The 9454-nt window shown below is 59.3% G+C and overlaps 1 long non-coding RNA gene across 1 annotated transcript; it reads left to right on the top strand.

The window, feature by feature from the left end:
* Nucleotides 1-700: 700 nt before the first annotated feature.
* Nucleotides 701-2783, top strand: LOC131495510 (uncharacterized). The gene is made up of 2 exons (XR_009253994.1): nt 701-739; nt 2629-2783. It is a non-coding gene; the product is annotated as an uncharacterized LOC131495510 (long non-coding RNA).
* The last annotated feature ends 6671 nt before the right edge of the window (nt 2784-9454 follow it).

Genomic DNA, 9454 nt, shown 5'->3' with positions numbered 1-9454 from the left:
CCCTCTGCCCCTCGGAACAGCACTTGGCTTTACTGAGTGGCCCCAGGCTTCTGGAGGCTTCGAGGCTGGCTGAGGATCCCCTCAGGACCTGGGCCCTGCCCCCATCTTCATCACATGGAGCCCTGGAGGAGCAGTGCCTGCCCCCCGCCCCTCCCCCCAACCTCCTGCTTCCCGCCCCATCACTTCCAATCACCTGCTCAGCTCCCACAATAACCCACACTCCCCAAGGCTCCTCAGGGCTAATGTCGTGGCTGTCTCATGTCCTTGGGTGCCCAGCTCCCCCCACACAGTGATTCAATCTGGGCCTTATCACCCCTAGGCCTAGCCCGATGGTGTCTGCCTCTTGTCCAGGCTGGTTAGTGCTAATGGAGGTCTGACCCAGGGCTGCAGGCTGATTGATGGGGGCGGGGGTGGGGGTTGGTCCCTGAGGGCCAAGTTCACAGGCCCTGCTCTCCTGACCTGGGAGGAGTGAGGCTGTACTACACCACCCTGCAAGGCAGGGCTTACAGCAGGTGCAGTAAGGGGGCGGGTGGCAATGTGGCGGGAGAGACGGGGTCGGGGATCACATCCAACAGGTAGGCCAGGGACAGGTGCCTGGAGAGAGACCAGGACAGGATCTACAGACTCGGAGACATGCAAAGATTGCAGAGGGACGTATGAGAACAGAGGGGAGAGACAGAGAGACACACCCAGAGAGACAGAGGGACAGGGTGCAGGTGCATGCTGGAAACAGACACAGGTGAGACACGCAACTGAATCAGAGAATGTCCTGGAGAACAGCATGGGGTCTTGGGACGCTTTCTGTCTCACCTGCGCCCCCATCCTCCCCACCTCCCTTGCCCCTGGAGCCCCAGTTCAGGGCTGAGGAGGGGGTGGGGCAGTGTCAGCCTGGGAGACCCCAGAGGTAGGGCCATAGGGGGCCTCCCGCATGAGCAGGATTTGGGCCATCGCTGAAGCAGAGGAGATGGAGGTCAGGCAGTAGAAGGGACCTGCCAGGGCGTGTGGGGGGCATTTCCAAGGTCAAGGGCATCGGGACATCAGAAGCTCTTAAAACCACAGCTGGAAAAGCTGGGCAGGTAAGGTAAGGTGAGGGGTTCTGGGAACAGGTTAGGACCTGGAGGGGAATGTTCTGGGAGAGTGTGGGACAGAGGACTGGAGTAGCTGTTCATTGATCTGGAAGGGGAGCTGAAGCCAGTCATCGGGACCCCTCCAGGTGACCTGGCCCTGGTCGGTGAGGAGGGGGCTTGTACCCACATTGCCAGTTTCACGGTCTAAGAGCCCCCCCACTGGCTCCTCTTTGCTCCCACGCAGATGAGCGCACACACACACACACACACACACACACACACGGCCCCGCCCCCTCTCTCTAGCTGTTGGATTCCATTGTCAGTAATGGTGCCCCCTCCACCCCAGTGAGGCCCACGCCCCGCCCTGTTAATTACCTCCTGCGGGTGCCAAGTCCATTAGCTGCCCACCCCCCATCCCCCCCCCCCCCCCGCCCTACACACCAGGGGCTGAGCACCAGCTGAGGCGGATGCCAGCAGGGGGATCAATGGAATGGGACCCCGAGGACCCCGTGGGGAGCTGGGACAGGGACAGCAACCTGGGGCTGTGGGGGTCAGACATCTGGGGCCCCTAGACCTACTGTGAGCCCCTCCCACCACCCCTCCCTCTCAGAAAAAGGCTGTGTCCGCTGCAAGACAGAGGCTGAGAAATGGTGGTGGGCTTGCTCTGCGAGAACATTGAGAAAAGCACCCAGAACTTTCCTCTAAAGGAAGCTTCTGCCAGCCTCCGCTCTCAGCTCTGGAGAGAGGGAGTCAGTGATACAGAAGCCAGTAGGGGTCCCCCGGGGCCACCCCAGTGCGGGGATGGGCTCTCCAAAGAGCCCAGGGATCCAAGCCGTCCGACCCCCTCCGCCTCCCAAGGCAGCCTCGGCCTCCTTCCTGCACTGCCCCTCGGGGGGCTGGATTCCTGACGGGAGACAGGGGAATGGGCATCTGTTCGGGTTTCCAGGGACTGTGTAGGCAGAGGGCCAGGGCAGCCTGGGTGGAAGATGTCCTGACCCATGCCCCTGTGAACCCCCAAGTTAAGACAGACCCTAGAGAGAACCCCAGACTCCATAGGCCCTGGGCTCTCCAAGTGCCAGCTGGAGAGAGCCCGTCTTGCCAAATTCCTAAAGTGGCGTTGGACAGGCTGTCCAGTGAGGGCGGGGGTGACAGTCCTGGGAGGAGCCAGGACCCAGGAGTCGCGACTTTCAGGCCACTGCCAGGCCCCAGGGATGCTCCAGGCATCAGCTCTCACAGACTCCAGTGCTAAAATGGAACATCTGAGCAGCTCGGGCTCTGGGGCTGTGGGAAGAGAGGGATCCGGAGCCGGGAGAGGCGGAGAGAAGACAAAGCCAGAGCTGCAGGGGGGCCCACAGAGAGGCAAAGAGGGGCAGGGGTGCGCCACCGGGCGGGGCAGACACGCATGTGCGCTGCCTGGAGACAAGGGCGGAGAGCCCGAGATGGAGGACACAGCCCAAGGGCTGCGTGCTGTCCTCTGAGCCCCATCTCCCAGCAAGCACTTGGACCAAGAAGCTCTGCAGCCCACCCCCCTGCTTAACTGGGTCCCTTCCTCCTCTTCCAGGCTGAGGCTCCCTGGAGGTTAAGCTCGCAGACCGGCTTCTGCATCCATGGGCTGTGTGATGTTGAGCAAGTTACTCAACCTTTCTGTGCCTCAGGGTCCTCCGCTGCAGAATGGGGATAATAATAGCACTAACCTCACGAGGTTGTTTGCAGGTTGAGGCAAGTCTTCTGTGTGAGTCCCTCCCAGCGGGGACTGGCCTGTGGATGCCTGGGCACAAGGTTGCTGGCTTTATTACCCTTTTTCTCTCCTCTGTCTTTGTGGGCGTCATCCTCCTCCCCCTTCTCCCCCTCCTCCTCCTCTCCATCCCTGGTCTGTGGGGACGGGGCAGCACAGGCCGGCAGGGCCGCGTTTTGTGGGAACAGTGATCACAGAAGGGAAGCTCTTGGCTGATGGCCACCAGCCCCCCAGCTGCAGCTGCTCTGGGAGGGCACTTCCCCGGAGGTGGGACGTGTGAGGTGGGGAAGGGGCTTCTTCCTCCCTCTGAAGCCCCGCAGACTGCAGGTCCCTGAGCTGCCCAACAGCCTCGTGGGGGAAGAGCCTCCCCTGCGGGGAGGGAAGGGCCAGAGCAACCCCCACTGGCTGACCTTCCCCCCCCCTCCCCCGGCAACTCCAGTCCCCTGATTTTCCCCAGTGGGACCTCCGTTCCCTGCTCACCTCCTCCAGGCAGCCCTCAGGGATTAGACATGGACCTTGGCACCCCTGTAGGGTGCTTTTTTTTTTTTTTTTTAACGTTTATTTATTTTTGAGACAGAGAGAGACAGAGCATGAACAGGGGAGGGGCAGAGAGAGAGAGGGAGACACAGAATCTGAAACATGTAGGGTGCTTCTGAGGTCACAAGTCCTCGCAGACTCGAGTCAGGTCTCCCGTGTATCCATTTAGGTGTTCGAAACGTGCTTTGGCGGCTTTCTATCCCGTATCCCTGTGGCCTCCCATTCGCGGGCGTCGGGAAGTCCTTCTTGCTGTCTGCCCTCCCGCTTCCCACCTGGATCTGAAGGGGTTACTCAGCTCCAGGCCTGCCCCCGGCGGATCCCAGCTGCCTGGGCCTGTGGTCAGAGCTAATGTAGGCAAGAGTCGGAGGACGAGAGGGGGTAAAGTTATTAGTGTCTTCATCATCTTCGTCTTTGAGGGGTATCGATTGTCGGGTCTCCAGGCTCATTTGGTTATAAGGGGGCTCACGGGGGTGTTGGGAGGGGCTCACGGAGCCTCCACCCCTTATCCTTGAGGGGGAGCTGGGCGGCGCCTTCTCAGAGGGAGACGTGGAGAGACACGGTGTGGGACCCAAAGGCGGCGGGGAGGAGAGGGCCCAGGGGGGTTTGAGCTTCCAGCCTGGCGAGGGGCCGACTGGGGGGGTGCGGGCTGGGTTTCAGTTCACCGCACTTTGCTTTAAAGTGTGTGTGCGCGGCTGTGACGCAGAGCGAGGGGGAGGGGGGGAGAGGAAGGAAGGAGAGAGGGGAAGAGACGGAGAAGGGGGGGGAGAGGGAGAGAGAGGGGGAGGGAGGGGAGGGCCCAGGTGAAATGGAGAGATTCAAGATGGCAGCCCAAGGGCGAGAAGGCAGGGCTCCCTCCTCCTGAGTCTCAAGTTCAAGTGCAGGCCACTCAAGGTCCCATCACGAAGGCAGAGCCTCTTTCCCCAACATGGACGTGCTGAGACACGTCACCTGCCCCTGTCGGCAGCCTCCCTTGTCCTGGGAAGCGCACGTTCCCGGTGGGCTCTGTGGGTGCTGGGTGCTGGGTGATGCCACACAGGCCATGCCATCGTTGCGTTGTCACTTCTCTCCAGTGTGTCTGCTTGTGTTTGCACGTGACAGTCTCTGTGAGGAGGTCTGTGTGAGCCTGGCTCTCTGTGCAGATCCCTGTTCCCAAGGTGAAATCAGAAAGGGGAAGGGGATCGGGGGTCTGGCTGCCCACCTTGTCCCGGGAGGCCCCTCTTCCACCTGCAGGGGTGGGGCTGGCGCTCGGGTTGCATCCGAGGGGCGAGGCCCTCCGCGAGGGGGCGCGGGCTGTGGGGGTGCTGGCGGTGGTATGACATACTCTCCCTCCCTCCTTCCTCAGGGTTCCTTCCTTCCTCTCTGCTCTCTGCCTTCAGAAGCACAGAGGAGGGGTAGGGGTGGCTTCTTGGGCAGGGGGTCAGACTCATTCCTTTTGCCCCAGAGGAGCTGGCTTCCCCTCTGCTGGGCTGGGAGAGGAGGTAATTAATGACAGGGAGGCCAGGAGGGGAGAGCATTCAGGGCTAATGTTGGTATTAATCAGGAGCTGGTCCCCAGTGAGGGATAGGATTCATATGGGGCAGTGTGTGTGTGTGTGTGTGTGTGTGTGTGTGTGTGTGTGTTTGCACACACATGCATTCGTACTGGGGAGTGAGGGGCTGTGGGGGACCAGGGGCTCCCGACTCATCCCGTCAGCCTGCCCCCTCTCCCCCCTTACCCTTGTTTTGCTGGAAGTCCCTCCTGCTGTCTGTCCTCCAACCTCCTGCTGCCAGGCTGAAGGATGGCCCGGATCCCTCCCCAAGCCCTCGCGGGCCCTGACTGCAGGCCGGTGCATTAGGTGATTCCCGAGGCTGCCGGCCCTGCTAATTGCCTCCCATACTCCTCTCATCACCAGGCCCCCCCACAGACTCCATTAGCCCCCCCTCTCTCCCCTGATAGCCCCTAAATCAGCCCCAATTATTCACAGGAGAGGGTCTGGGCTGAGCTGTGATTACAGTGGAGGGCTGAGGGATGGGAACCAGCGGGCAGGGCTGGGGGGGGGCAGGGGTGGGGGCTGTGGGCAGATTCAGGCCAGGACCACTGGGGGCAGGGAGGGGACGCCCGGCTGGAAGGCAGGCAGTTGGGGCTATGGTTCCTTTTCCAGGGTCCCCCATCCACACCCGGAGACCCGGGAGGGCGAGGGAGAGAGCAGGTGGGCCCCCTGACTGGGACCATCCTGGCCAGGGTCTCGGAACCACTGCCAGGCACCTGGACAGGCTCGGTGAGCAGCAAGGAGGCTCTGTCCCTTGAGGCTCCCCCTGCCGGCTCCCCTGCCCTACGCAGGCTGCAAGCCTCCCCCCTCCCCCCCCCTCCCCGCAGTGGGCTGCAGGGGGGCGGAGGCCACTCCCTCCCTCGTCTGTAGGGGCTGACATGCGGGGGGCGTAGGGGCGTCAGGCCTGAGGGCGGCGCTGTGTGCTCAGGATCCCAGCCCGAGGCTCAGCTGGTGGCGGGTCTCTCTGCCCTCCCCAATGCCTCCAAGGCGGCCCCCTCTGGGAACCCCCTCCCCCCCCAGGCAGCCTTCCCATCCTGGAGGGAAGAGGCACCCACACGCTGCCCCCGGCTGGGCTCCCCGGGTTCTGAGCCACCACCGCCGCCCCCCGGGGTCAGTGCAGTGGCCTCGTCCCACTGCCCCTGCTTCACCGTGCTCCCTACAGCCACGTCAGCCCACAACTGTCCCGTTAAAGCCTGAGCTGGATCATGACCCTCCTCTGCTCAGAATCCCCTGCGGACCCCCTCTCGCAGAACAAACCCCCACAGCCCACAAGGCCCCCGCAGGGTCTGGCTCATGCATGGCCAACACCCGCTCGTTGCAGGCTTCGGGCTGGTCTCTGAACGTGGCCCGTGCTCCGGCCTCGGGGTCTTGTACTCGCTCTTCCTGGGCCTGCTCCCTCCTTCAGGACTTCATCTGGAGGTCACCTTTCCAGTGAGGCCTTCCCTGGCCTCCTTTCCCAAACCAGCACCCCCCCCCCGGCACTCCCCTTCCCCTCCCGCATTATTCCCTCTATTGGCGTCTGACGGCACCTATCATGGCAAGTGTCCGGATTTCTCTGATTTCCTGTTCATCGTCTCCCTTCCGGCACTGCTACCGGGTGCGAGCTTCCCTCTCGACCTCCGTGTTTAGATCTTTCCCTATTCTGTTCACAGAATAGCCCCCAGTGCCTGCACACACAGGTGCTCAACGGATCTTTATTGCACCAACAAACGAACAACTATTTCCTCAACTAGCACGTGAGGTTTTGAGATCAAGGAACTTTTACTTCTTACCCAAATAAGTGATCAAATACAAAGGTCTTAGGGGAGAACCTGGTTATCAGTAGGTGTTTTTCAACAAAAGTAGCTGCCGCCATCATCATAGTCATGGTCGCTTCCTCTGTATCCTGGGCACAAAACACGTGATTGTGGAACAAAAGATTGAATGAGCTGGGGCGCCTGGCTAGCTCCCTGGGTGGAGCATACGACCCTTGATCTCCAAGTTCGAGCCCCACATTTGGTGGAGAGCCTCCCTTAAAAAAAAAAAATCAGGGGGCGCCTGGGTGGCGCAGTCGGTTAAGCGTCCGACTTCAGCCAGGTCACGATCTCGCGGTCCGTGAGTTCGAGCCCCGCGTCAGGCTCTGGGTTGATGGCTCGGAGCCTGGAGCCTGTTTCCGATTCTGTGTCTCCCTCTCTCTCTGCCCCTTCCCCGTTCATGCTCTGTCTCTCTCTGTCCCAAAAATAAATAAAAAACGTTGAAAAAAAAAAATTAAAAAAAAAAAAAATCAGGGTCCCTGGGTGGCTCAGCTGGTTAAGCGTCTGACTCTTGATTTCGGCTCAGGTCATGATCTCATGGTGCGTGGAATCGAGCCCCCGGTCTGGCTCAGCGCTGACAGCATGGAGTCTTCTTGGGATTCTCTCTTTCCCTCTCTTTCTGCCTCTCCCCCGCTGGCTCTCGGTCCCTAAATAAATAAATAGATAAATAAATAAATAAGCTTTTTAATTTTTTTTCAACGTTTTTTATTTATTTTTGGGACAGAGAGAGACAGAGCATGAACGGGGGAGGGGCAGAGAGAGAGGGAGACACAGAATCGGAAACAGGCTCCAGGCTCCGAGCTGTCAGCACAGAGCCCGATGCGGGGCTCGAACTCACGGACCGCAAGATCGTGACCTGGCTGAAGTCGGACGCTTAACCGACTGCGCCACCCAGGCGCTCCAATAAGTAAGCTTTTTTAAAAAAGTCAGTGTTTGGGGTACCTGGGTTGGCTCAGTTGGTTAAGCATCCAATTCTTGATTTCTGCTCAAGTCATGATCTCGGGGTTTATGAGATCAAGCTGCACATTGAGCCTCCTGTCAGGCTCTGCACCGACAACATGGAACCGGCTTGGGATTCTTTCTCACCCCCCCCACCCCCGCCCGTCCTCTGTTCACTCTCTCTCAAAATAAATAATCCTTTTTAAAAAAAGGAAAAACAAAAACGAATAAGGACCTTGGACCTCCTGTTCCCTCTTGGGGGCATCCTTCCAGCCACAGGGCTGGCCCAGGAGGCCGAGCTGGGGTCCAGGGGGCTGGAGGAGCCTTCCCCAGGGTGGCTTACCACCGCTGGGACGTTTAAGGGGCCCTTACTTCCCGCCAGGCTCTGAGTCACTAAGGCAATTTCAGCCAATCCCCAGTCCTGAGAGCACTCAGTCTAGGTGAGGCAAGTTTAACTTTCTTGTGCAGGAGTGGGGAGGGAGAGACAGAGGTTGGACAGGGTCCCAGAGAAAGGGCCAGCGTCGTGCTGAACCTGACCGTGGAGGGAGCCGAGCACGTGCACAGGTGAGGGAGGGGGAGCGCAGGTCCCCCCACTGGTCCCTAGAGGGCGCTGCATCGGAAGACTTTCGAGGCCCCTCTGGCCTCGGAGATGCTGCAACTCGAAGGTCCTGGGCCTCCGGACCCTGGAGCCGTGCGCTGGTTTCTGCTGCCCCCTGCTGGAGACTTTTGGTCTCCCACCCGCGAACGCGTCTCCGGCCCTTCCTTCCGCTCCTCGGGCAGCACCTGCCCACCTCTCCCCACTGCAAACCTCCGGGAGCGTCACATTGAGCACTTGCTAGGCTCCCTCAGATGCGAGTCTCTCGGGTAGAAAATATTCTCAAGACATATTTTTGACAGAGGACTTGAAACCAGAATACATAAAGGATTCATCACTGTGAAACCCCACAATCCCACCCAAAGTGGGGGGGGGGGGTGCAAGCGCGGCACGGGGCGCCTGGCTACAAGGATCGATGAAAACATGTTCCCACAAGACTTGTACACACGCGTTCAGAGCACCTTTACTCGCAGTAGCTCAAAACTGGAAAACCAAACGAGCCGGTCCCATCAACTGGGATGTGAAGATAAAGATAATCGTGATACGTCCACACAGTGCGATGCCGCTTGGTGGGAAGGGGCGACGAACTATTGAAAAGCCTCCTGGTGCGTGGAGGAAGCCAGACATAAGCGCCTCAGTGTGGCATGAGTCCGTGTACACGACCTTCGAGAACAAACAATTGCACAGTAACAGAAATCAGACGGGAGATGGCATAGAGCTGGGGTCGGGGGTGGGGCATTGTCTGCAAGAGTCCACGGGAAGTTTTGGGGGAGACAAAATGTTTAAAAAAACTATTCTGATTGGGGCGCCTGGCCGGGTGGAGCATGCAACTCTCGGTCTCCGGGTGGTGAGTTCAAGCCCCACCTTGCGTGTAGAGATTACTTAAAAAAAATTATTTTGAGGGGCGCCTGGGGGACTCAGTTGGTTAAGCATCCACTTCAGCCCAGGTCATGATCTCACGGTTCATGGGTTCAAGCCCCGCATCCAGCTCTGTGCTGACAGCTGAGAGCCTGGAGCCTGCTTGGAATTCTGGGTCTCCTTCTCTCTCTGCCCTTCCCCCCTCAAAAATAAACATTAAAACATTAAAAATAAATAAAAATTAAAAAATACTTTGGTTGGAGTGGTGGTCACACAGGTTAACCACATTTGTCAAAATTCATCGGACCACGACCTCACACCAGTGACTAAGCCTGACACCAAAGGACAGACAGTGTGTGCGGGTCCACTTACATGACGGCCCGGAGTGGTCACATCCACAGC

The sequence above is a fragment of the Neofelis nebulosa genome, chromosome 15 (genome assembly GCF_028018385.1).
Source record: "Neofelis nebulosa isolate mNeoNeb1 chromosome 15, mNeoNeb1.pri, whole genome shotgun sequence".
Lineage (NCBI taxonomy): Eukaryota > Metazoa > Chordata > Mammalia > Carnivora > Felidae > Neofelis > Neofelis nebulosa.
This window is presented reverse-complemented; position numbering and strand designations above follow the sequence as displayed.